General features: G+C 42.5%; 20 non-coding genes across 20 annotated transcripts; all 20 read left to right on the top strand.

Annotated features, from left to right (window-relative positions):
- The first annotated feature begins 703 nt into the window (after window positions 1-703).
- trnak-cuu (transfer RNA lysine (anticodon CUU)) lies at window positions 704-776 on the top strand. The gene has a single exon. It is a non-coding gene; the product is annotated as a tRNA-Lys (tRNA).
- Window positions 777-1,156: 380 nt separating this feature from the next.
- On the top strand, window positions 1,157-1,229 carry trnak-cuu (transfer RNA lysine (anticodon CUU)). Its single transcript has one exon. It is a non-coding gene; the product is annotated as a tRNA-Lys (tRNA).
- A 376-nt stretch (window positions 1,230-1,605) lies between these two features.
- trnak-cuu (transfer RNA lysine (anticodon CUU)) lies at window positions 1,606-1,678 on the top strand. The gene has a single exon. It is a non-coding gene; the product is annotated as a tRNA-Lys (tRNA).
- A 378-nt stretch (window positions 1,679-2,056) lies between these two features.
- trnak-cuu (transfer RNA lysine (anticodon CUU)) lies at window positions 2,057-2,129 on the top strand. Its single transcript has one exon. It is a non-coding gene; the product is annotated as a tRNA-Lys (tRNA).
- Window positions 2,130-2,506: 377 nt separating this feature from the next.
- Window positions 2,507-2,579, top strand: trnak-cuu (transfer RNA lysine (anticodon CUU)). The gene has a single exon. It is a non-coding gene; the product is annotated as a tRNA-Lys (tRNA).
- A 376-nt stretch (window positions 2,580-2,955) lies between these two features.
- On the top strand, window positions 2,956-3,028 carry trnak-cuu (transfer RNA lysine (anticodon CUU)). The gene has a single exon. It is a non-coding gene; the product is annotated as a tRNA-Lys (tRNA).
- Window positions 3,029-3,408: 380 nt separating this feature from the next.
- Window positions 3,409-3,481, top strand: trnak-cuu (transfer RNA lysine (anticodon CUU)). The gene has a single exon. It is a non-coding gene; the product is annotated as a tRNA-Lys (tRNA).
- A 379-nt stretch (window positions 3,482-3,860) lies between these two features.
- trnak-cuu (transfer RNA lysine (anticodon CUU)) lies at window positions 3,861-3,933 on the top strand. The gene has a single exon. It is a non-coding gene; the product is annotated as a tRNA-Lys (tRNA).
- Window positions 3,934-4,311: 378 nt separating this feature from the next.
- On the top strand, window positions 4,312-4,384 carry trnak-cuu (transfer RNA lysine (anticodon CUU)). Its single transcript has one exon. It is a non-coding gene; the product is annotated as a tRNA-Lys (tRNA).
- Window positions 4,385-4,763: 379 nt separating this feature from the next.
- Window positions 4,764-4,836, top strand: trnak-cuu (transfer RNA lysine (anticodon CUU)). The gene has a single exon. It is a non-coding gene; the product is annotated as a tRNA-Lys (tRNA).
- Window positions 4,837-5,215: 379 nt separating this feature from the next.
- Window positions 5,216-5,288, top strand: trnak-cuu (transfer RNA lysine (anticodon CUU)). Its single transcript has one exon. It is a non-coding gene; the product is annotated as a tRNA-Lys (tRNA).
- Window positions 5,289-5,664: 376 nt separating this feature from the next.
- On the top strand, window positions 5,665-5,737 carry trnak-cuu (transfer RNA lysine (anticodon CUU)). Its single transcript has one exon. It is a non-coding gene; the product is annotated as a tRNA-Lys (tRNA).
- A 376-nt stretch (window positions 5,738-6,113) lies between these two features.
- Window positions 6,114-6,186, top strand: trnak-cuu (transfer RNA lysine (anticodon CUU)). Its single transcript has one exon. It is a non-coding gene; the product is annotated as a tRNA-Lys (tRNA).
- A 376-nt stretch (window positions 6,187-6,562) lies between these two features.
- On the top strand, window positions 6,563-6,635 carry trnak-cuu (transfer RNA lysine (anticodon CUU)). Its single transcript has one exon. It is a non-coding gene; the product is annotated as a tRNA-Lys (tRNA).
- A 379-nt stretch (window positions 6,636-7,014) lies between these two features.
- On the top strand, window positions 7,015-7,087 carry trnak-cuu (transfer RNA lysine (anticodon CUU)). The gene has a single exon. It is a non-coding gene; the product is annotated as a tRNA-Lys (tRNA).
- Window positions 7,088-7,464: 377 nt separating this feature from the next.
- trnak-cuu (transfer RNA lysine (anticodon CUU)) lies at window positions 7,465-7,537 on the top strand. Its single transcript has one exon. It is a non-coding gene; the product is annotated as a tRNA-Lys (tRNA).
- Window positions 7,538-7,914: 377 nt separating this feature from the next.
- trnak-cuu (transfer RNA lysine (anticodon CUU)) lies at window positions 7,915-7,987 on the top strand. The gene has a single exon. It is a non-coding gene; the product is annotated as a tRNA-Lys (tRNA).
- Window positions 7,988-8,366: 379 nt separating this feature from the next.
- trnak-cuu (transfer RNA lysine (anticodon CUU)) lies at window positions 8,367-8,439 on the top strand. Its single transcript has one exon. It is a non-coding gene; the product is annotated as a tRNA-Lys (tRNA).
- Window positions 8,440-8,818: 379 nt separating this feature from the next.
- trnak-cuu (transfer RNA lysine (anticodon CUU)) lies at window positions 8,819-8,894 on the top strand. Its single transcript has one exon. It is a non-coding gene; the product is annotated as a tRNA-Lys (tRNA).
- A 376-nt stretch (window positions 8,895-9,270) lies between these two features.
- Window positions 9,271-9,343, top strand: trnak-cuu (transfer RNA lysine (anticodon CUU)). Its single transcript has one exon. It is a non-coding gene; the product is annotated as a tRNA-Lys (tRNA).
- Window positions 9,344-26,523: the final 17,180 nt, after the last annotated feature.

The following is a 26,523-nucleotide window of genomic DNA, read 5'->3' as shown; positions in this document are numbered from 1 at the left end:
AAAATGATTATGATCACCTTGGTTTGGTTTTTTAATGCTGTTTTCTTTTTTCACAGTCCCTGCAATCTGTAACTTTTGTAAATAAATGTTTTGAAACCGTAAGTACTACCTTTCATTTGGTGTTATTTGCATTTCTGCTTTTTTCCCTACCAAAAGGCAAGGGGGCCAGTTGAATTGAGAAACATTGTAGGCTTTTTCTTCTGCCCCGTTTTTTTTTAAAAAAATTTTTTTTCTGTTATCAAGAAAGCCCGGGTTTGTCAGTGGTAGAGGGAAGAAATCTTAAAACTCAGGGGCTTTGGGTTTTGAAACCCCCAATTGGGGTTGATAAAAACTCGCTAAAACTAGCTGTAAAGTGGAAGGGTCTGTTCTGTTTCCAAGAGCCAACTTAACTCTTCAAAGTAATTCTCAGTTGCTCAACTACATTGTAATTTGTCAGCATGTTTTGCACCTGGGTAAGTGAAACTGATATATGATGGCACCTTGCTTTGGTTCTTAATCGTCTGTTGCTTTGTTCACAGTCGCTTGCAATCTGTAACTTTTGTAAATAAATGTTAGCATCGGTAAGCACTACCTTGAATTTGGTGTTATTTGCATTTCTGCTTTTCCATACAACAGGCAAGGTGGCCAGTTGAATTGAGAACAATTGTAGGCTTTTTCTTCTGCCTCGTTTTTCGAAAAAACATCATTTTTTGTTGTCAAGAAAGCCCGGTTAGCTCAGTCGGTAGAGCATGAGACTCTTAATCTCAGGGTCGTTGGTTCGAGCCCCACATTGGGCTTGATAATTGCTCGCTAAAAACTAGCTGTACGTGAACTCTGTTCTCAGTGCCAAGAGCAAACTTAACTCTTCAAAGTAATTCGCAGTTGCTCAAATACATTGTAATTTGTCTGCCGGATTTGCACCTGGGTAAGTAAAACTGATATATGATGGCACCTTGCTTTAGTTCTTAATCGTCTGTTTCTTTTCTCACAGTCGCTTGCAATCTGTAACTTTTGTAAATAAATGTTAGCATCGGTAAGCACTATCTTGCATTTGTTGTTATTTGCATTTCTGATTTTCCATACAACAGGCAAGGTGGCCAGTTGAATTGAGAACAATTGTAGGCTTTTTCTTCTGCCTCGTTTTTCGAAAAAACATCATTTTTTGTTGTCAAAGAAAGCCCGGTTAGCTCAGTCGGTAGAACATGAGACTCTTAATCTCAGGGTCGTGGGTTCGAACCCCACATTGGGCTTAATAATTGCTCTTTAAGACAATCTGTACGTGAACTCTGTCCTGATGCCAAGAGTCAACTTAACTCTTCAAAGTATTTCACAGTTGCTCAACTACATTGTAATTATCTGCAGGATTTGCACCTGGCTAAGTAAAACTGATATATGATGGCACCTTGGTTTGGTTTCTTATCGTCTGTTGCTTTGTTCCCAGTCACTTGCAATCTGTAACTTTCGTAAAAAAATGTTTGCATCGGTAAGTACTACCTTGCATTTGTTGTTATTTGCATTTCTGCTTTTCCATACAACAGGCAAGGTGGCCAGTTGAATTGAGAACAATTGTAGGCTTTTCCTTCTGCCACGTTTTTCAAAAAAACATAGTTTTTTCTGGTCAAAGAAGCCCGGTTAGCTCAGTCGGTAGAGCATGAGACTCTTAATCTCAGGGTCGTGGGTTCAAGCCCCAGATTGGGCTTCATAATTGCTCTCTAAAACTAGCTGTACGTGAACTCTGTTCTGATGCAAGAGCCAACTTAACTCTTCAAAGTAATTCGCAGTTGCTCAACTACATTGTAATTTGTCTGCAGGATTTGCACCTGTGTAAGTGAAACTGATATATGATGGCACCTTGGTTTGGTTCTTAATCATCTGTTGCTTTGTTCACAGTCGCTTGCAATCTGTAACTTTCGTAAAAAAATGTTTGCATCGGTAAGTACTACCTTGCATTTGTTGTTATTTGCATTTCTGCTTTTCCATACAACAGGCAAGGTGGCCAGTTGAATTGAGAACAATTGTAGGCTTTTGCTTCTGTCTCGTTTTTCGAAAAAACATCATTTTTTGTTGTCAAGAGAAAGCCCGGTTAGCCCAGTCGGTAGAGCATGAGACTCTTAATCTCAGGGTCGTGGGTTCGAGCCCCACATTGGGCTTTATACTTGCTCTCTAAAACTAGCTGTACGTGAACTCTGTTATCAGTGCCAAGAGCAAACTTAACTCTTCAAAGTAATTCGCAGTTGCTCAACTACATTGTAATTGTCAGCATGTTTTGCACCTGGGTAAGTGAAACTGATATATGATGGCACCTTGCTTTGGTTCTTAATCGTCTGTTGCTTTGCTCACAGTCGCTTGCAATCTGTAACTTTTGTAAATAAATGTTAGCATCGGTAAGCACTACCTTGCATTTGGTGTTATTTGCATTTCTGCTTTTCCATACAACATGCAAGGTGGCCAGTTGAACTGAGAAACATTTTAGGGTTTTGCTTCTGCCTCGTTTTTCAAAAGAACATAGTTTTTTCTGGTCAAAGATACCCGGTTAGCTCAGTCGGTAGAGCATGAGACTCTTAATCTCAGGGTCGTGGGTTCGAGCCCCACATTGGGCTTTATACTTGCTCTCTAAAACTAGCTGTACGTGAACTCTGTTCTGATGCTAAGAGCGAACTTAACTCTTCAAAGTAATTCGCAGTTGCTCAACTACGTTATAATTTGTCTGCAGGATTTGCACCTGGCTAAGTAAAACTGATATATGATGGCACTTTGCTTTGGTTCTTAATCGTCTGTTGCTTTGTTCCCAGTCGCTTGCAATCTGTAACTTTCGTAAAAAATGTTAGCATCGGTAAGTACTACCTTGCATTTGTTGTTATTTGCATTTCTGCTTTTCCATACAACAGGCAAGGTGGCCAGTTGAACTGAGAAATATTTTAGGGTTTTGCTTCTGCCTCGTTTTACAAAAGAACATAGTATTTTCTGGTCAAGGAAGCCCGGTTAGCTCAGTCGGTAGAGCATGAGACTCTTAATCTCAGGGTCGTGGGTTCGAGCCCCACATTGGGCTTTATACTTGCTCTCTAAAACTAGCTGTACGTGAACTCTGTTCTGATGCTAAGAGCCAACTTAACTCTTCAAAAGTAATTCGCAGTTGCTCAACTACATTATAATTTGTCTGCAGGATTTGCACCTGGGTAAGTGAAACTGATATATGATGGCACCTTGCTTTGGTTCTTAATCGTCTGTTGCCTTTGTTCCCAGTCGCCTGCAATCTGTAACTTTTGTAAATAAACGTTAGCATCGGTAAGCACTACCTTGCATTCGGAGTTATTTGCATTTCTGCTTTTCCATACAAGAGGCTAGGTGGCCAGTTGAATTGAGAAACATTGTAGGCTTTTTCTTCTGCCTCGTTTTTGGAAAAAAAAATCATTTTTTGTTGTCAAGAAAGCCCGGTTAGCTCAGTCGGTAGAGCATGAGACTCTTAATCTCAGGGTCGTGGGTTCGAGCCCCACATTGGGCTTGATAATTGCTCTTTAAAACTAGCTGTACGTGAACTCTGTTCTCAGTGCCAAGAGTCAACTTAACTCTTCAAAGTATTTCGCAGTTGCTCAACTACATTGTAATTATCTGCAGGATTTGCACCTGGGTAAGTAAAACTGATACATGATGGCACCTTGGTTTGGTTCTTAATCGCCTGTTTTTTTTCACACAGTCGCCTGCAATCTGTAAACTTTTGTAAATAAACGTTAGCATCGGTAAGCACTACCTTGCATTCGGAGTTATTTGCATTTCTGCTTTTCCATACAAGAGGCAAGGTGGCCAGTTGAATTGAGAAACATTGTAGGCTTTTTCTTCTGCCTCGTTTTTGGAAAAAAAAATCATTTTTTGTTGTCAAGAAAGCCCGGTTAGCTCAGTCGGTAGAGCATGAGACTCTTAATCTCAGGGTCGTGGGTTCGAGCCCCACATTGGGCTTGATAATTGCTCTTTAAAACTAGCTGTACGTGAACTCTGTTCTCAGTGCCAAGAGTCAACTTAACTCTTCAAAGTATTTCGCAGTTGCTCAACTACATTGTAATTATCTGCAGGATTTTGCACCTGGGTAAGTAAAACTGATACATGATGGCACCTTGGTTTGGTTCTTAATCGTCTGTTTTTTTTCACACAGTCGCCTGCAATCTGTAACTTTTGTAAATAAACGTTAGCATCGGTAAGCACTACCTTGCATTCGGAGTTATTTGCATTTCTGCTTTTCCATACAAGAGGCAAGGTGGCCAGTTGAATTGAGAAACATTTTAGGGTTTTGCTTCTGCCTCGTTTTACAAAAGAACATAGTATTTTCTGGTCAAAGAAGCCCGGTTAGCTCAGTCGGTAGAGCATGAGACTCTTAATCTCAGGGTCGTGGGTTCGAGCCCCACATTGGGCTTGATAATTGCTCTTTAAAACTAGCTGTACGTGAACTCTGTTCTCAGTGCCAAGAGTCAACTTAACTCTTCAAAGTATTTCGCAGTTGCTCAACCTACATTGTAATTATCTGCAGGATTTGCACCTGGGTAAGTGAAACCGATATATGATGGCACCTTGCTTTGGTTTCTTAATCGTCTGTTGCTTTGCTCACAGTCGCCTGCAATCTGTAACTTTTGTAAATAAATGTTAGCATCGGTAAGCACTACCTTGCATTTGGTGTTATTTGCATTTCTGCTTTTCCATACAACATGCAAGGTGGCCAGTTGAACTGAGAAACATTTTAGGGTTTTGCTTCTGCCTCGTTTTACAAAAGAACATAGTATTTTCTGGTCAAAGAAGCCCGGTTAGCTCAGTCGGTAGAGCATGAGACTCTTAATCTCAGGGTCGTGGGTTCGAGCCCCACATTGGGCTTTATACTTGCTCTCTAAAACTAGCTGTACGTGAACTCTGTTCTGATGCTAAGAGCCAACTTAACTCTTCAAAAGTAATTCGCAGTTGCTCAACTACATTATAATTTGTCTGCAGGATTTGCACCTGGGTAAGTGAAACTGATATATGATGGCACCTTGCTTTGGTTCTTAATCGTCTGTTGCTTTGTTCCCAGTCGCCTGCATCTGTAACTTTTGTAAATAAACGTTTAGCATCGGTAAGCACTACCTTGCATTCGGAGTTATTTGCATTTCTGCTTTTCCATACAAGAGGCTAGGTGGCCAGTTGAATTGAGAAACATTGTAGGCTTTTTCTTCTGCCTCGTTTTTGGAAAAAAAAATCATTTTTTGTTGTCAAGAAAGCCCGGTTAGCTCAGTCGGTAGAGCATGAGACTCTTAATCTCAGGGTCGTGGGTTCGAGCCCCACATTGGGCTTGATAATGCTCTTTAAAACTAGCTGTACGTGAACTCTGTTCTCAGTGCCAAGAGTCAACTTAACTCTTCAAAGTATTTCGCAGTTGCTCAACTACATTGTAATTATCTGCAGGATTTGCACCTGGGTAAGTAAAACTGATACATGATGGCACCTTGGTTTGGTTCTTAATCGCCTGTTTTTTTTCACACAGTCGCCTGCAATCTGTAACTTTTGTAAATAAACGTTAGCATCGGTAAGCACTACCTTGCATTCGGAGTATTTGCATTTCTGCTTTTCCATACAAGAGGCAAGGTGGCCAGTTGAATTGAGAAACATTGTAGGCTTTTTCTTCTGCCTCGTTTTTGGAAAAAAAAATCATTTTTTGTTGTCAAGAAAGCCCGGTTAGTCTCAGTCGGTAGAGCATGAGACTCTTAATCTCAGGGTCGTGGTTCGAGCCCCACATTGGGCTTGATAATTGCTCTTTAAAACTAGCTGTACGTGAACTCTGTTCTCAGTGCCAAGAGTCAACTTAACTCTTCAAAGTATTTCGCAGTTGCTCAACTACATTGTAATTATCTGCAGGATTTGCACCTGGGTAAGTAAAACTGATACATGATGGCACCTTGGTTTGGTTCTTAATCGTCTGTTTTTTTTCACACAGTCGCCTGCAATCTGTAACTTTTGTAAATAAACGTTAGCATCGGTAAGCACTACCTTGCATTCGGAGTTATTTGCATTTCTGCTTTTCCATACAAGAGGCAAGGTGGCAGTTGAATTGAGAAACATTTTAGGGTTTTGCTTCTGCCTCGTTTTACAAAAGAACATAGTATTTTCTGGTCAAAGAAGCCCGGTTAGCTCAGTCGGTAGAGCATGAGACTCTTAATCTCAGGGTCGTGGGTTCGAGCCCCACATTGGGCTTGATAATTGCTCTTTAAAACTAGCTGTACGTGAACTCTGTTCTGATGCTAAGAGCCAACTTAACTCTTCAAAGTAATTCGCAGTTGCTCAACTACATTATAATTGTCTGCAGGATTTGCACCTGGGTAAGTGAAACTGATATATGATGGCACCTTGCTTTGGTTCTTAATCGTCTGTTGCTTTGTTCCCAGTCGCCTGCAATCTGTAACTTTTGTAAATAAACGTTAGCATCGGTAAGCACTACCTTGCATTCGGAGTTATTTGCATTTCTGCTTTTCCATACAAGAGGCTAGGTGGCCAGTTGAATTGAGAAACATTGTAGGCTTTTTCTTCTGCCTCGTTTTTGGAAAAAAAATCATTTTTTGTTGTCAAGAAAGCCCGGTTAGCTCAGTCGGTAGAGCATGAGACTCTTAATCTCAGGGTCGTGGGTTCGAGCCCCACATTGGGCTTGATAATTGCTCTTTAAAACTAGCTGTACGTGAACTCTGTTCTCAGTGCCAAGAGTCAACTTAACTCTTCAAAGTATTTCGCAGTTGCTCAACTACATTGTAATTATCTGCAGGATTTGCACCTGGGTAAGTAAAACTGATACATGATGGCACCTTGGTTTGGTTCTTAATCGCCTGTTTTTTTTCACACAGTCGCCTGCAATCTGTAACTTTTGTAAATAAACGTTAGCATCGGTAAGCACTACCTTGCATTCGGAGTTATTTGCATTTCTGCTTTTCCATACAAGAGGCAAGGTGGCCAGTTGAATTGAGAAACATTGTAGGCTTTTTCTTCTGCCTCGTTTTTGGAAAAAAAAAATCATTTTTTGTTGTCAAGAAAGCCCGGTTAGCTCAGTCGGTAGAGCATGAGACTCTTAATCTCAGGGTCGTGGGTTCGAGCCCCACATTGGGCTTGATAATTGCTCTTTAAAACTAGCTGTACGTGAACTCTGTTCTCAGTGCCAAGAGTCAACTTAACTCTTCAAAGTATTTCGCAGTTGCTCAACTACATTGTAATTATCTGCAGGATTTGCACCTGGGTAAGTAAAACTGATACATGATGGCACCTTGGTTTGGTTCTTAATCGTCTGTTTTTTTTCACACAGTCGCCTGCAATCTGTAACTTTTGTAAATAAACGTTAGCATCGGTAAGCACTACCTTGCATTCGGAGTTATTTGCATTTCTGCTTTTCCATACAAGAGGCAAGGTGGCCAGTTGAATTGAGAAACATTTTAGGGTTTTGCTTCTGCCTCGTTTTACAAAAGAACATAGTATTTTCTGGTCAAAGAAGCCCGGTTAGCTCAGTCGGTAGAGCATGAGACTCTTAATCTCAGGGTCGTGGGTTCGAGCCCCACATTGGGCTTGATAATTGCTCTTTAAAACTAGCTGTACGTGAACTCTGTTCTCAGTGCCAAGAGTCAACTTAACTCTTCAAAGTATTTCGCAGTTGCTCAACTACATTGTAATTATCTGCAGGATTTGCACCTGGGTAAGTGAAACCGATATATGATGGCACCTTGCTTTGGTTCTTAATCGTCTGTTGCTTTGCTCACAGTCGCCTGCAATCTGTAACTTTTGTAAATAAATGTTAGCATCGGTAAGCACTACCTTGCATTTGGTGTTATTTGCATTTCTGCTTTTCCATACAACATGCAAGGTGGCCAGTTGAACTGAGAAACATTTTAGGGTTTTGCTTCTGCCTCGTTTTACAAAAGAACATAGTATTTTCTGGTCAAAGAAGCCCGGTTAGCTCAGTCGGTAGAGCATGAGACTCTTAATCTCAGGGTCGTGGGTTCGAGCCCCACATTGGGCTTTATAATTGCTCTTTAAAACTAGCTGTACGTGAACTCTGTTCTCAGTGCCAAGAGCCAACTTAACTCTTCAAAGTAATTCACAGTTGCTCAACTACATTATAATTTGTCTGCAGGATTTGCACCTGGGTAAGTGAAACCGATATATGATGGCACCTTGCTTTGGTTCTTAATCGTCTGTTGCTTTGCTCACAGTCGCCTGCAATCTGTAACTTTTGTAAATAAATGTTAGCATCGGTAAGCACTACCTTGCATTTGTTGTTATTTGCATTTCTGCTTTTCCATACAACAGGCAAGGTGGCCAGTTGAATTGAGAAATATTTTAGGGTTATGCTTCTGCCTCGTTTTTCAAAGAAACATAGTTTTTTTCTGGTCAAGGAAGCCCGGTTAGCTCAGTCGGTAGAGCATGAGACTCTTAATCTCAGGGTCGTGGGTTCGAGCCCCACATTGGGCTTGATAATTGCTCGCTAAAACTAGCTGTACGTGAGCTCTGTTCTGATGCCAAGAGCCAACTTAACTCTTCAAAGTAATTCTCAGTTGCTCAACTACATTGTAATTTGTCAGCAGGTTTTGCACCTGGGTAAGTGAAACTGATATATGATGGCACCTTGCTTTGGTTCTTAATCGTCTGTTGCTTTGTTCACAGTCGCTTGCAATCTGCAACTTTTGTAAATAAATGTTAGCATCGGTAAGCACTACCTTGCATTCGGAGTTATTTGACATTTCTGCTTTTCCATACAACAGGCAAGGTGGCCAGTTGAATTGAGAAACATTGTAGGCTTTTTATTCTGCCTCGTTTTTGGAAAAAAATGACATTTTTTGTTGTCAAGGAAGCCCGGTTAGCTCAGTCGGTAGAGCATGAGACTCTTAATCTCAGGGTCGTGGGTTTGAACCCCACATTGGGATTCATAATTGCTCTTTAAAACTAGCTGTACGTGAACTCTGTTCTCAGTGCCAAGAGTCAACTTAACTCTTCAAAGTAATTCGCAGTTGCTCAACTACATTGTAATTTGTCTGCAGGATGTGCACCTGGGTAAGTGAAACTGATATATGATGACTCCTTGGTTTGTTTCTTAATCGTCTGTTGCTTTGTTCACAGTCGCTTGCAATCTGTAACTTTTGTAAATAAATGTTAGCATCGGTAAGCACTACCTTGCATGTGTTGTTATTTGCATTTCTGATTTTCCATACAACAGCCAAGGTGGCCAGTTGAATTGAGAACAATTGTAGGCTTTTTCTTCTGCCTCGTTTTTTCGAAAAAACATCATTTTTTGTTGTCAAGGAAGCCCGGTTAGCTCAGTCGGTAGATCATGAGACTCTTAATCTCAGGGTCGTGGCTTCGAGCCCCACATTGGGCTTCATAATTGCTCTTTAAAACTAGCTGTACGTGAACTCTCTTCTGATGCCAAGAGTCAACTTAACTCTTCAAAGTAATTCGCAGTTGCTCAACTACATTGTAATTATCTGCAGGTTTTGCACCTGGGTAAGTGAAACTTATACCTTGCTTTGGTTCTTAATCGTCTGTTGCTTTGCTCACAGTCGCCTGCAATCTGTAACTTTTGTAAATAAATGTTAGCATCTGTAAGCACTACCTTGCATTTGGTGTTATTTGCATTTCTGCTTTTCCATACAACAGGCAAGGTGGCCAGTTGAATTGAGAAACATTGTAGGCTTTTTTTTCTGCCTCGTTTTTCGAAAAAACTTCATTTTCTGTGGTCAAGAAAGCCCGGTTAGCTCAGTCTATAATCAATTCTAAAGGTCAGTCCATCCTGAAAGTATTCAAAATAATGTAAATATGTAATAATGTAGTAAATAATGTACTCAGAAAAAGGGAATTAATAAAATCCTTTATTTATTCAGTTCATTTCACTTTTTGCTGAAGATACACATTCATATATGTACCAAAGAATTACAGGTCCACCTTTTTGTTCATCTCTTATCATTTCATCATCCCTCCAGACTCTTTCGACTGTGAAGTCTCCCTCACTGTATGCTATAAAATTGCACCAACTCTATCCAGTTACTGCCACTTGACCTTGAACCTGCCAGTGGTACTTATGATTCTGCTTCAGTTTTGCCTGACCATTCACCATTTCTACATGTCCTGCCTCAGAAATGCTAGAGATGTCTGGGTATTTAACTTTAGCAAGCCCAAAACACCGAATGGCACTAGGATCATATACCCTTGCATCGGGGCTAGCCCCGAGGTGAGGAGCAGCGCGAGACATTTACTTTGAAATGTTTTGAATATTGTTCCAGCACCTGTGGCTCGCGTTCAAGGCCCGTTTTCAAGGCGGGAGTTTGGCGTACTCCCTTAAGTATCCGCCTGACCAGAAGCCGGCCCTTTCACATGGCTAACCGCATAGAACCTACTAGCTGTCACTCTAGGCTTGCGCAAAGATTGCCATAATGGGCACTCAGCCTGCTCACGTTTCTGCTCCTCTCTCTCAGCTGCCATCTCGTGTGTCACAGTTAAGCTGTCTAAATAGAAAAACTGTTGGGAGTTTGGGTCAAAGTTTGGAAAAGTAATGGGAAATGTTATATGATATATATATATATATATACATATATATATGCACACATAATATTGCCCACAATGTTCTAATCTCAACCGCTGTCATTCTTACGCAATCTTATACTGTCGGCGCTCCTGCTAACTCTCCTCTCTTTTCCAGCACCTAGCCAGTATCCGAACAGCCTCTGTCAATCACATACCAATAATACGGTTGAATTATTTAATAAATACTACATCAATAAATAGTACAAACCAGGGACGTGCACCGGTGCGGGCTAATGTTGCCCGGGCAATGGCCTGTTTGCCAGTGACGCTGGAAGTCATTCAGAGTTGGGGGTGCTGAGAGACGTCACCCGGTGACGATGACGTCACCTCCTCTTGCGCTCATTCACAGAACTACAAAGTAAAACAAGACATAAATAATTAGCCAACTACATTTCTTAAAATAGCCCGATAACAAATGAGACGTGAAACTAAAAACACAACGAATCGAGCAGCACAACCACATTACCAGCTAAGCAAATTGTAACCAAGACCAAACCTGGCCTAGGAAAACTTAATAAAAAGCATTGCCTACCTGATGGTAGAACTCCAAAGGTTGTCTTGCGCTCTGGGGTGGTGCTGATGAATTCCGTCATGAGGGCATGGATGTCTAGTGTGTCCAGGATATCCTGGTGCATGTGCAGCACGGCCAGGTGCGTTAGTCTCCTCTGACTGACTGTGTTACGAAGCCAAGTCTTTAGGCGGCGGAGTGCCGAGAACGACCTCTCTGATGAAGCCACAGAAACGGGCAGAGAAAGACAGAGATGGAGGAGAGATTCCACATCTTTGAAAAGCGTTCTTGTTTGGACATGTAGGTTAGACATGTACATCGCAAGGTCGTTAAGACTTGAAAAGTTGTCCTGTTGCATTAGCCCCCCTAGCATCCGTAGTTGCATATGGAGACCAGGCACATCTATATTTTCTGGCAACTTGAGAGAGCAAAGGTCTGCCTCTGTGCCAACTGAGGCAGACCTTGTTTCAGAAGCCTAGAGATCTTTGACCTTGTTTCACCGCGAATGCTGCGGTCTTGATGGAGCGTTTGGAGTGTCTGGAGAACTGCGCTAAAAGAACGTATTACCCTGGATATGGCATTGGCTCTGACACACCATCTTGTTGGACACGACCCAAGAAGGTTGCACCTCACTTCGTCGCCGAAAAAAGACTAAAAAATGGTCTTCCGCTTTGTGGATTCTCTGATGACAGTAGATATGCTTTGTACAAACTGGAGTGTGTCAGCTATGAGCGGCACCTCTCGCGCGACCTCTTGCAGCACCAGGTCAAGGGAGTGATTGCAACAGTCTACGAACAAGGATCCTGGACATACCCCTCCGAGTCTCGCCTGGACCCCGGAAAATCGCCCAGACATGTTGTTGGCCCCATCAAAACAGTATCCCTGCAACTTCTCCAGAGGTATGTTTAAACGCAAAAACACATCTTTTATGCACAGGAATAGAGTTTCCGATGTAGTGTCAGATGCGTTGTAGAATCCCAAAAACTGGCACTTCTGGGCAAAATGTTGGTCTGTGTAGAACAAATGACACGAACATTGTTCACGTGATGTTATATCTGTTGTTCCGTCTGCAATTAAGCCATAGTATGGGGAGCTGTAGGTCTCTGCTACCATCTTGCGCTGAACGGCATGAGCTAATCGTTCCAGAATTTAGTTTTGGATGTTGTCTCCCATCCAGTTGTCCCGTCTGAGTAGCCACTCGCGTGCAGCAGGTTGGGAATACGTTCTCTCAAGCATCAGCTGCCAAAACACACCACCACGATGGTCCTGTCCTCTCATAGGTAGCCCTTCGCATGCTAGGAACCTCAGAGATCTGAAGGCCAGCTCCAAAACGGTCTGCGCTGTCATCTGGTCTTTAGCGATAGCATGTGAAAGCATTGCACTGATTGGTGTTCTCTTTAATGCTGCTAGTTTGTGTACGGCTTCGAGATGAAAGTGTGATTTCTCATGTTCGTTAAATTTCTCTGAAATCTGGCAATAGCTTTTTTGTTTTCATGGATGAATTTAAGTCATATTCGCTAGTTTATTAGTCCTAACAGCTGTTTATAGACTCCAATCACAAACAAAGCAAGTTGTTATAACTATAACTCGGCTTCTGTGCAAAGTCAAGTTGTAAGGTGAACAGTCCGTCCAACTGTTTTGGTTCAAAATATAGCCTTAAATACCTATTTATAAAACCGCTTTTTATCTAGCAAAGATTTGCTCAGCATGTTCAGACATGTTGCAAGAAAAAATACATGAGCTAAAGTATTTAAACAGTTTGTGTAAAACAAGAAAGGTTTTCTTCTGAGCCTTTCCGAGAACCACCACCTTATTGTGGTGGAGAGGTTTGTGTGCCCCGATGAACTTGGGGGCTGTGTTGTCTGGAACCTTGTGTTCCTGGTAGGGTCTCCCATGGCAAATTGGTCTCAGGTAAGGGGCCAGACTAAGATTGGTTCAAAAAGACCTCATGACAAACAAACTTGAAAGCAAGGATACCCGGCCCGGAGGAAGCCCGGGGTCCCCTTCTGGAGCCAGGCCAGGGAAACAACAATGGGGACGGGTGCGCAGCCAGAAGGGTGGCAGTGAAAGCAGAGGGTCTCGACGGACAAGACTCAGGTGACAGAAGCTGGCTTTGTGGACGTGGAATGTCACCTCTCTGGGGGGGAAGGAGCCAGAGCTTGTGCGGGAGTTGGAGCGTTACCAGTTGGATCTGGTGGGGCTCACCTCTACGCACAGCGTCGGCTCTGGAACCTTACTTCTTGATAGGGGTTGGACTCTATTCTTCTCCGGAGTTGCCCAAGGTGTGAGGCGCCGAGCGGGTGTGGGGATTCTTACAAGCCCCCGGTTGAGTGCCGTTTTGTTGGAGTTTACCCCAGTGGACGAGAGGGTCGCCTCCCTACGCCTGCGGGTCATGGGGGGAAAACTCTGACTGTTGTGTGTGCTTATGCACCAGACAGCAGTTCAGAGTATTCGGCCTTCTTGGAGACCCTGAAAGAATTCCTGTATGGGGCTCCTGAAGGGGACTCCTTAGTCTTGCTGGGAGACTTCAACGCACACATGGGCAATGATGGAGACACTTGGAGGGGCGTGACTGAACCGGAGTGGTGGTTTGTTACTGGACTTCTGTGCTAGTCATGGATTGGCCATAACAAACACCATGTTCGAACATAAGGATGCTCATAAGTGTACGGGTACCAGAGCACCCTAGGCAGAAGGTCCATGATCGATTTTGTTATCGTATCATCGGACCTGAGGCCGCATGTTTTGGACAGTCGGGTGAAGAGAGGGGCAGAGTTGTCAACTGATCACCATCTGGTGGTGAGTTGGGTCGAGTGGCGGGGGAAGCCTATGGACAGACCTGGAAAGCCCAAACGTGTAGTGCGGGTGAACTGGAAACGTCTGGAGGAGTCCCAAGTCCAGGAGGCCTTTAACTCACACCTCCGGCGTAGCTTTTCAGGCATCCCTGTGGAGGCTGGGGACATTGAACCTGAGTGGGCAGTGTTCAAAGCCTCCATTGCCGAAGCTGCAGCGGGGAGCTCTGGTCTCAAGGTTTTAGGTGCCTCAAGGGGCGGTAACCCTCAAACCTCCTGGTGGACACCGGTGGTCAGGGAAGCCGTCCGACTGAAGAAGGAGGCCTTCCGGGATATATTATCCCTGGGTACTCCCGACGCAGTTGCAAGGTATCGACGGGCCCGAAAGACAGCAGCCTCGGCCGTGGCCGAGGCAAAGCAGCGGGTGTGTGAGAAGTTCGGAGAAGCCATGGAGAAGGACTTTCGGTCGGCACCAAAGTTGTTCTGGAAAACCGTCAGACACCTCAGGAGGGGGAAGCAGGGAAACATCCAAGCTGTGTACAGTAAGGATGGGACGCTGTTGACCTCAACTGATAGTGTGTTAGGGCGGTGGAAGGAACACTTTGAGGAACTACTGAATCCGACAACTCTGCCCTCTATGTTAGAGGCGGAACAGCTCCACAGTGGCAAAGCCCCGGGGGTGGATGAGATCCACCCCAGAAATGCTGAAGGCTCTGGGTGTTGAGGGACTGTCATGGTTGACACGTCTCATCAACATTGCGTGGAAGTCGGAAACAGTACCGAAGGAGTGGCAGACCGGTGTGGTGGTTCCTCTTTTTAAAAAGGGGGATCAGAGGGTGTGTGCCAATTACAGAGGCATTACATTACTCAGCCTCCCCGGGAAAGTTTACTCTAAGATGCTGGAAAGGAGGGTCCGGCTGATTGTCGAACCTCAGATTGAAGAGGAACAATGCGGTTTTCGTCCTGGTTGTGGAACGACGGACCAGCTTTTCACTCTCGCAAGGATCCTGGAGGGGGCCTGGGAGTACGCTCATCCGGTCTCATGTGCTTTGTGGATTTGGAGAAGGCGTATGACCGGGTTCCCAGGGAGATACTGTGGGAGGTGCTGCGGGAGTATGGGGTGAGGGGGTCTCTACTCAGGGCCATCCAATCTCTGTACTCTCAAAGCGAGAGCTGTGTCCGGGTCCTCGGTAGCACGTCGGACCGATTTCCGATGAGGGTTGGCCTCCGCCACGGCTGCGCTTTGTCACAATCCTGTCTGTGATATTCATGGACAGGATTTCGAGGGAGGGGGTCTGCAGTTTGGTGGGCTAAGGATTGCACCACTGCTTTTTGCAGATGATGTGGTCCTAATGGTTTCATCGGTCTGTGGATGGATGGGTAAAAAAAAACTGTTAATGGGCTATACAATAATTGTCGGCATTCAATAATAATGCATTAAAGCGATAATAACGCGTTAACTTGCCCAGTCCTGATATTCACTTCAGGGAATAGCCATTGGAAAGGTTTGCTTTATTAAATTATAATGTATTTGGAGGAATCTTCTGTTTTCAATTTGTAACTTCATGGTTTCATTTATCAAGGTTTTACCATTGTTTTCAAAATCAATGGGGGAATTTCAAACTAAATCATCTTGTTAAAAAATGCTCAAAGCTAAAATGTCCTTAAAATGTGTCCTTCGATGAGTTCCTGAATTTATCTGAACTTTTTAAAGTGATAAAAGTCACGTCGGAGTGTTTTTGGATATGAGGCAGGGGAACTTCTTGGACATATGCTCCTCTGTTTTTTGTCAGGGGAACAAGACAAGCAGACATTTTGGCAAAGGCCTCGATAATGCTGATGAAACTGGCCCAGTACCCTGGTCAGTTTCCAGGAGAGAACCTGCTCCGGCCTTAGGCTAAACTCCACTCCCCATATGTCAGACCTGCTGCCATGCCACTTTATCCTGGAGATATAAAATCTAGCAGTATTTAAAACTATAAAGTATGCAGAAGCAGTCAGGTAAGAAGAAAGCACTGACCGGCTTAGTAAAAACGTCTTTCCCCATTAAAGCAGATTCATTCATTTTTCAGTGAATACCTGTATTCTTTTCGAAAAGCTATTTCGACACAATCCTTAGGAAAATGTTAAGACCTTACATCACAATATTCAGGCTGATTGAAGATTATTATCTTATTTTTATGACATTTAAATATTGTTTTAACTCAAGACAGTAAGTGAATAGATTCTGTAATTTATTTGAAGCATGTTTTATACATTGCATCTTGGAACAGAGAAAAGTTTTTACGTTCCTTTCTGTCTTTCTTTTCTATTTCCTGTTGTTTTAGGGTTGCAACAAAATAATATAATTTATGTTTTTTTTATTTTTATCAAAGAACATTTTACTTTCCAAGCATTATTTCCTTTATGAGTGCCTATTGTTGCATTGTTTGATTCAGTGCTACTAGGTTGTGGGCTCATTGTTGTAGAAATGTCATCCGGGCACACTTGATCCAGACTCAATTACCTTGTCATGTGGTCAGGCATCCGCGAGAACTTGTTATATTTCTCTCTCTGGTGGTGCACTCAGACTTTTCACCGGAGCAATACGCAGTGTGACAGCACATTATGGGTACAGCCGGGGGGGTCAGAGGCAGCTCTAACAGATGAATCCCTGCAGTGGAAGGCCCAGATAATGGTCGATAGTTGATTTAAAAATACTGCCTTCACGCTCAGTAATTTAACATTGTAGTTTAGAGGAGCATTGTCATTTTTCTAGCACAGATTAGCTTATATAAGTTCAATCATCATGTATGGAAGGTCTCTATGAGGATCTTAAGGACCTGGTCCAAGCGCTTGTCATCTATCATCTTTATTACTGCATCTCCCAGCTGGCAGGTCTACCCGTAAGCACCATCCAACCTCTGGAGCTCATCCAGAATGTAGTATAACAATTGTAGTATTTTGAGTATGGTAATACTCTGTTACAAAGTAAAAGTACAGTGTTGGCATCAGAATAGGCTACACTTGAAGTGGAGGTGTCTCCCACTCCTGTCCAGTGGGTGACAGAACTTATGAATTTTCTACATATCGAGAAAATAAAGTGTACTTTGGGTGGCTCCACTGAATTAGAATACAGATTTACTATAGTCAACCATAATTAACATTTATCTCGACCTTGTGTTTTTATGTTATTTTATTGTTTTGTGCTGTGATTTAAACCATGTGTTTGTCTATCATTATAAATGTTTTTGTACTATTAATTTTGTCTTGTTCTGTGTGTGTGTGTGTGTGTGTGTGTGTGTGTGTGTGTGTGTGTGTGTGTGTGTGTGTGTGTGTGTGTGTGTGTGTGTGTGTGTGTGGGGTGGGGGGGTATTACAAAAATTGACAACCTGCACACCTGTTTTTCTATCTTTGGCACTTTATGTTGTTTCAGAAAAAGGACAATAAAGTAAAAAAAAAAAAGAATACACTAAAAGTACCAATAGTAAAGGTAGTCATTGAATAATATATATGATATGTTTTTCAACAACCCCTGCCCTCACCTCCCCCCACTGAGAAGCCTCGCCCAACTCATCAGCTCACCTGTGCTCCCAGCTGCGATTAATCTGCAATCATTCACTTCTCATGCGTTCACACTCACTGACAGATTGTTCTTCAGCTGTCATCCAAGACTCTCCAGCACTTCTTTCCGGATTGACTTCCTGTTGCCGACCCCGCCTGCGTCTGACCTGCCTTCAACGCCTCAACCCCTGTAAACCCACCAGCCTTCTATCCCTGACCTTGCAGTCTGCTTCTGCGTCTCTGGTTCCTGTCTGCCTGTGGCTGCTTGGTTTTTTTCATTGAACAATTATCTTGGTTACCCGATCCTCTGCCTGCTCCCTACTGGTTTGTTCTGCTTGGACGTTTAGTATTTCTTTGCACAATACCTGCCCTGCTTTGTACCAGCTGAGTTTCATATTAAGCATCATTACGACCTGTTCCCCATTTTCTGTGTGCTGCTTTTGGGTTCCAACCAAGGGGCAACCTCCGGGGCTGAGCAGTGAAACACATAGGGAAGTGCCAAAAACTGCAGTTCATCGAATGGCCGCGTGGCCTGGCTCCAAAACAGAGCAATTTACATAGAAATGCCAATTTTTACAGCAGAAAAAAACATGTTTACAGCGTGGGACAAAAATTGCTTCTGGTCTCTATAGCTAATTTCCCTATTTGTGACAACTGTGAGGAGGGTGAATTTCTATGTAACTCTCCTGTTTTAATTATATTAAGGCTTAAAGTTATGCATAATTAAGGGCGTGGTCGCTTTGATTGACAGGTTAGGTCAGTGGATGCTATTCGCCAGAGTTGTGGACTCGAGTCGCATGACTCGGACCCGAGTCAGACTCATGAATTTGATGACTTTAGACTTGACTTGACAAAATCTAAAAATACTTGCACTTTGACTTGGACTTTAACATCAGTGACTCGCATTTGGACTTGGACTTGCCCCTTTTGACTAGAAAAGACTTGCTACTTTCCCCAAACCCAAAGATTAAACAGTATGTTGACATGGACTGCGCTATCTCTCTTTGCACCTGTGTGCTTAACGTGTGTGGCACGACATCCAATCAAATTAGATCCACGTTGTTTTGATCTGACAGCATCCAACCAATCAAAGTACTGGACAACCAATGAGGCGGAACAAACTATAAGGCGCCAAGTAGGCAACAATGATACCACGGGTAGTTTCGTTTGGATTTTAAAACTTTGAGGTGGTCAACAAAAAAAGAACTGCAGTCTGTAAAACATGCGGGACGAAGATAACAGACGGAGACGCGACAACTTCCAACTTCGTTCGACATTTGAAGTTGCACAAAGAACAGTAAGTTTTGAATGAAAGCCAACACTAGCTTATTGGCTAATTGCTAGCTAGCTACACATCAATGAAACTTCACCTTGGCTTACGATCACGCTAAACAGTATCTCCTGTGGGTTCATTAATGGATAAGTTCACTATTTTGCACTTTGAGCCCCCTTTCTGGGTCGTCTTGGATGAAATAGAAGTGTTGACGATTGGTCCAGTCTCCAGCTTTTGGCTAATTTGGAATCACCCCCTGCTTCAGAATGGTTGGCTACAGGCATTCATAACATTGACCTTAAAACAACTCTAAACATTCGTTTTCAAAGATGAGCAACTCACCGAGTGGTAAGTGGTGTTCGTTGTTGTTTAAAAAAATATATCGGCGAAATATTTGGTTTCCATCCGTGTTATTTGCTATTGTGGAACTAGCTATGTTTTCAGATACCTCACTGAGTATAGGCTATTAACTTCCGCTTGATATTTGGAATACAAAATGTCAAATTAAACACGACAGAAACTGTATTTCGCTGAGACACTCGTTTTGGAGCATCACCACTAACCAGTGAGCACTCGGTGAGTTGCACATCTTTGAAAACGAATGTTTCAGGTTGATTTAAGGACCGCTTTATGAATGCCCGTTCATGAAGCATTGGGGACCAATCGTTAACATGTCGGTGTCAAACACACTATTTCATCCTAGACAAACCAGAAATGGGGCTCAAAGTGCAAAATAGTGAACTTATCCTACAAATATTGTAAAAGGATAGTTTAGGATTTTTTGAAGCGAGATTGTTTGTCCTTAGCAGCTAGTCAGTGGGTCATACACAGCAGACTGCTGCCAGCAGCAAAACTAAAGCAAGCCTAATCAAATCAAGGTCAGTTTAATGTACTTTATATTATAAATATGTACCATTTGAGCTTGCTGCCAGACGACTTTTTCCGATAGGTAAACTAAGTATATCTCACGCTCTCCAGCACACCAGATTCCATTGACAAAAATGGCTATTTTACTTTGCAGCACAAAGGAGTTGCTAGTCTACTGCTGCCTCATTGAGGTCGTTTATGTAATTTAGGTATATCACAACAAAGCTGAACTATCAACGACGACATAGAATAGCACAATTAAACTTATTCATTGAGCCAGCAGTAGAGAGTGAATTAACAAGCATACTTCAGTTCCTTGTCGGAAAGGGCTGCTTGATGGCAAAGTAAAGCAGGAAAAACACAAATTAATATAGTAAGCACTGAAAATGGAAATGTATTGTATCAATGTAATGTTAAAACAAACACAATCTTACAGTATACAATTCATAATAATACAAAAATAAATATTAACAATGTTAGCATTGATATATGAGGAGATAGTTTCAAATGCAATTTATGTGTGGCTATAAGGGACTTTCTGACATCTGTTTTATATGCTTACCTGCACAGATTTGAAGAATACCAGATGAGTAGAAGCATCATAGATGAACCACAACAGCCTTCAATCTCACAATTCTTGGACAGTCGTGAAGCGCATTACAGCATGAGTCATCCACAGCAGAAGGCTATCAGTAACACATTACTGTCCGACTTGATTATTGATTGCAACCTTCCCCTGTCTATTGTGGAACACAAGCGTTTTCGGCACTTTCTGACAGTAATTGACAGCAAGTACAGCCCAGTGTGTCGCAGAACGTTGACATCAAAAACAGAGAGCCTCGCTGGGGAGAGACGTTCAAGATTAAAAACTCAATTGAGCAACACTGAGTTTCAGTCACTGTGGTCAGACCAAATGGTCTGACCGAAAGATGAGGGGATTCCTTTGTGTCACTGTCCACTGGATAGAGAAAGAGACAGCTAAAGAGAGGATACAACTCAATACAAATCTCTTGGCCTGCAACCGCTTCAAAGGCTCACACACAGCTGAACGAATCTGTGACCAATTTGAGTCAATATGCGATGAATACAACATCAAAGATAAATTGGACTACATTATTAGTGACAATGCTGCTAACATGCGAAAGGCATTCACTGTGTGCTTCCCCAGTGAGCAAGAGGATGATGACGGAGATCATCTTGATGACCCTGATCTCTGGTGTGACTTAACCCTGGAAGAACAGCAAACGGTAGATGCTGCTATGGCAAAGAAACAGCGCCTGCAGTGTTTCGCGCATACCCTTCAGCTGGTGGTGGGAGACGGTTTGAAAGAAACAAAAGTGGCATGTCCTTCTCTTTCCAAGTTATCAAAACTTAGCTCATTGCTGCACACAAGCACAACATTCAAAGATGTGTTTGATAGTGAATTTGGGGAACAGAAAGGCATCCCTGCCGCAGTCAACACAAGATGGAACTCAACACTGAGGCAAGTAAAGGCAGTTCTCCAGTGTGATCATCTAAAGCTCTGTGCTATTCTAGAAAAGGCTGGGCATAAGGAGTTGTCATTCACACCACGAGAGTGGAATCTGTTGAAGGAGTTGGTGGACATCTTGAAGCCATTTGGAGAAGCAACTGATTTGACACAGGAAGAGAAGGTCGTCCAGTGCAGTTGTTCCATCCGTCTTGTCCCTCAGTCATCACCTTGAGAAGCTGAAACCTCAAGTTAGTTTCCTGAGCGGCCTGGTCAGAAGTCTCCAGGCATCCCTGAACAGAAAATTTCTTGGGATCTTCATTAACGTGAAAATGGCCGGGACTCAAGATGGGATCACTGCCCCCTTTTCAGACCCAGTCTACTTCAAAGCAGCCGCCTTGGATCCAGCCTTTTCTCTGCTGTGGGTGGAGCACCATGTACTGGTCAATCGTGACATCAAGGCAGAGGTGGCACAACAAGTTAAAGGTAAATATTATTGACTTCAATGCTACTTTTTTTCTCGTAGTCTGATCTTCTTGACAGCCTCAATAATTGCATTGTTCAGTCTAACACTGCATCACCAACACCAATGGTAATAAGGGCTCTTTTGTTTCTGCTGTTAAATGTTTTTCCAGAATTGATCCTGCAAGATGCTGCAGAGACTGAGCCACCTGTGCCTCTGGTTGATGAAGAAGAGCAAGAGGACCTTGGACAAGGAGAAGGGCTGTTTGCTGCATACCATAAGAGGCAGAAGAAGGATGTTGGGACCACTCCAGCACTACAGCTAAGTCACTACCTAGACACAGCCGAAGGACAGAACGCCCTTTTGTTCTGGGCACTGAACATGAAGTCTCTTCCTTCACTCTTCCGAGTGGCCACCAGAGTCTTGGCAGTGCCTGCCTCTAGTGCTCCAGTGGAGCGAGATTTCAGCCATGGTGGCATCATACTACGTCCCCATCGTGCACAAATGACCGACAGACTTTTGTCCAATTTGATCTTTTGCAAATACAATGCAGCATAGGGCCCTGACATAGAAAAGCACAACTCTGTTCATTGTCATGTTCATGACACTTCACATCTAGTCCCCTTACACACACACACACACACACACACACACACACACACACACACACACACACACACACACACACACACACACACACACACACACACACACACACACACACACACACACACACACACACACACACACACACACACACACACACACACACACACACACACACACACACACACACACACACACACACACACACACACACACACACACACACACACACACACACACACACACACACACACACACACACACACACACACACACACACACACACACACACACACACACACACACACACACACACACACACACACACACACACACACACACACACACACACACACACACACACACACACACACACACACACACACACACACACACGTAAAGTAGTTTCATGTTTGAAAAGGTTAAGGTTACACTTCTGTTTTGAAATGAGTTAAAAAGACTGAACATATTTTTGTGGTAACACATTTGGAAAAGTTACATTCAACTGTTTTTGTGATCCTTCAAATACCTGTTTGAGGGTGAAGACATGTTTTTTAGTTCAAGGCTAGATTTAAGTTTTAGGTTGAAGAGTGTTTTTGCAAAAAGGAGGATCCTTTGAGACAGTTATAGTGCAATAAGCAATGGAAATACAATGTCAGCACTTTCTGTGGAAATTACATTTGCCTTTGTTTATTCCAAATGTGTTTGAACAATGTTCTTGGTTTGATAAATATATATCACTGATTCTTGAGATTCGGGACAAAACTACTTTTGAAAAGTTAAAAAAAATAATTTACATTACAGTCATTTTAATTGGATATCTTTATAAACAAGGGTGTTATCTATCATGCCATGAAAAGGAACAGGTTTTTTATTGAACCACTTTTCATAAAAAAATACTTTTACTTACTTAGTAACTTGACAATTGTCAACTCCGTCTGACACATGAACATATGTTTTGTTTTTTTTGTTTGATCAGTTCAAAAACACTGAAACATCTTTAAGCATGTAGAACTGGTGTGCCTCAGCAAAGTTAAGTGATACATTTACATTGCATAGACTTTTAATATTATTTTTCATTGTTTTGGAACAAGCCATTTCAAATTATCTTCATTTAGTTTACTCATTTTTTAATTTTAACCATATAAAATCAGTGGCTTTGCACAAACAAGACACTAATGCATGTAGATCATTTGGAGTTTTAATATATGAACACACTCAATTGAACAAAAGCCAAAAGAATTATTTTAAAAAAGGAAAAACCTTTATCTTACGGTGTTGACACACAACTGACGGTGTTGACACACAACTGACGGTGTTGACACACTACTGACGGTGTTGACAAACTAATGGAAAATTAAACTTATTAAAGATATTTCTCTACTTTTGACATGAAAAAGGTAGAGAGTATCAAGGGAAAGAATGTCAAGCTTAAGAACACCTGGTGACAGGATTTTTAAGGCACACATGAAAAGGTCAAAATGTTCCTGGTCTCAAAAGAGAAAACAAATGTAGACCATCTGGAGGTCCTCTATAGGTGATCTATACAGTATTTTAACTAAACTGTATATCTAACTGAACTGAGGACACAATAAGCTGAGGACTAACTTAGAAAGCTATTTAATACTGTTAATTGTGTAAAAAGTGTAACAGGATCCTTAATTCTCCCCATGCGTTTCCTGACTCCTTCCAATGGCTCACTGAAAAAAAAGTGAGCAGTTGCACTCATGAGGTTAGTGTTTCTGTAAATCTCAATTGGTTGAAATATCTGTTATAATCCAGCTATGCTCTAACACAGGGGTTCAGACAGATAAATCATCTTCTTTTTTCCAAAGGGCCTCAGGCAGGTAAGTTCTATTGCTTCAATTTCTCTCGACATGTAAGTAAATAAATAATTGCATCTGTTTTATCTTATGTAGATATTTATATAGTTGGTTGTCTAACCTGCAGGACTTGGGCATTGGACAAGAGGTGTTGAACATGTCTGTGCTCTATGAAATCCATAACATCAGGGGTTATGGCATAGAGTTCCCTAGTCCGACTTGCTTGGAGAGGACATGCTGTCCCTGTCCGTTTCACAAGGACATCTTTCAGTGGACAGAAACAGACATCCCTTCTCCCATGTTTTGGGTGAAAATTGGCAGTAGGACCACAGGGATGTAAAAACTCGACTTTGATGTCTTGGTGCTCTATATCTACATCAATGGACTTTCCTAACCACCAGTGATCATCATACACCACTGCAAGCCAATCTCCTGTCTCAATACTGTTGATAGTTATATCCACTATAACACCCTCTGGACCTTTCAATGGCTCGTCTTCCATTTCTTCCACCATATCTTCCATTTCATCTACCGAATCTCCTCCTTCTCCCATCTCTTTTTCCATCTCCTCCATCAACATGGTCAATGGACGTCTCTTCCTGGCCCTTGCATCAGTCTGTTGCTCCTCCGAGCAGTCTCGCACACAAAAAGTAGTTGGGGAAAAGCATTGGCAATCCAATGGCTCACTGCAAAAGCATGATAGCTGTCTGTGGCAGATGCTATTTTGATGTGAGATTACCTGGTGTATTTGTCTTGTCGATGGAACCTGTTTCAGGTGTTGTGGAAGAAGTGTGTCATATGTCTCAGAGTTTCCTTCCAAAATATGATACAGTTGAACACCATTCAAACTGTTCGAGATCTTCTCAAAGAAATCTTTTCCATCCACAACATCATTTCCACGCAGAACCAAGGAGTCTGCACTTCTTTTTACAGTTCCCCCAATGCCGTCGGGGGCACCTTTTCCGTGGGATGTTGGGAAATAATTCCATGTGGTTCTGGTGAAGCCAAGAGTGGGTGGTACTTCAGAAAGGAGGTAAACGTTTTTCTTATTCTTATACTGCTCACTGGGGCCATCTGACCAGAAGTGCACAGTAATAACTGATGGACATTTAGTCTGTATATCTCGGAGGACAGGATCCATGTGAGTCCATATTGCTGCAGCATCTTGTCTCTTAGACTCTGAGACCGAGCAAAAGGCCACCTTTTCACCCCTGGTGTAATACATTCCAGTATGAAGAGTTAACTGAGGTAAGTTCTGGCCAAAATGGCAAGCCTGAATTTCAGAGGCATATTTACACTTCCATGATTCTGAAAAATCAACATGTAAAACAACTGTGCTCTCACTGCATGTTTTAATCAAATCTCTGTATATTTTTGCCTGATTGTGAACCAGGCACACATGTGTTGTTGTCTCACTTCTTAGTTTCTCCTCATACAGATGAAGTAACTCTGAAAGACTCCCACTATGCATGTTCAGTGCAAGTGAAACTATCCTCCAGTTTGGTTGATTTTAGTACACCCGATGACCTTAGAACCTGAAGCATCAAGTCTGCATTTTCATGATGACGACACAGACAAGTACTTCTGTCAGATGCCTTCGGTGCTGTAACATAGTAGGGCCGCAGAGCACAGAAGGAGGAGTAACTCAGCTTCACGCTCGGGTTCTTCTTGAGAAAGTCACTATGGAGGTTCAGCATTGAGTCTGTTAAAATCATCCGTTGATGTTTCATCTTGTTCCTTGTGATGGTGTCTGTCTTATCAGTTGTCATGCGAGATCAGTTTACAATGAACTCCTTAACAGTCTGGCTGATACGTTGGAGATATGTTGCCTCCTTCTTTGTTGTCTGTTTTTTGTCATTCATTAACTTGTAGCTAACACCAAACTGGCGAACCCTATTAAGAAGCCGATACTTCTTTAAAACCTTGCCTGATAATGCCAGCTGTGGGTGACCAGATTTTGCAATGGCACGTCTCCGTGCCACAGGCGTTGTTTTATTATTTTCAGCTCTCGGCAGAGAACATTGTGGAAAAGAAGAGATTTCCTAATGTTAGGGTTCCTAAGTTGGCTTCCTGCTATCATCCTGTCTGTTGCTGTTCGTGGAGAATCTACTATCAATGTATCACTTCGTTTGTCATTTGATTTGTCAATTTGAGCCTTTTTCTTTATCTGCCATTTCTGTTTTTTTAGCCTGTTTCGCTCTTTTGTCAATTTCCCAATCTTTTCTTTCAATGCTTTCACCTCCCTCGAGTGCCGTTTTCTGGTTTTTATCCTCTCCCTCATGGCTGCAACTGTATGCCTGCTGGTAGTTGGCTCCTCATTCTGCTCTGGACTATCTGGTGGGGTATCTATTTCCTGCATAGCTCTGGACCTCCTAGACTTTCTCTGTGCTTTCCTCCGATATTTTCTGCGATGACGCCTGACGGAGTTTTGTTTCCCTTGCAGACTTATCATATTTGTGTTAATAAATCCTGTTGAATTTAGATGAGAAGTTTCTTGGATTATTTTTACCATCTTACTATAGAAACTAGAACCCAACATGTCCTGTCCCCGATTGGCTGGTCTTATAAAAATGGTGCAGATTTGTTCCCAACCCAGTATCACGGCAAGACGTGAACATGTCACGTTGGTCCACAC

The sequence above is a fragment of the Eleginops maclovinus genome, chromosome 19, assembly GCF_036324505.1.
Source record: "Eleginops maclovinus isolate JMC-PN-2008 ecotype Puerto Natales chromosome 19, JC_Emac_rtc_rv5, whole genome shotgun sequence".
In the NCBI taxonomy this organism is placed as follows: domain Eukaryota; kingdom Metazoa; phylum Chordata; class Actinopteri; order Perciformes; family Eleginopidae; genus Eleginops; species Eleginops maclovinus.
Note: the sequence above shows the minus strand (reverse complement) of the source record. Positions and strands in the feature narration are given on the sequence as shown.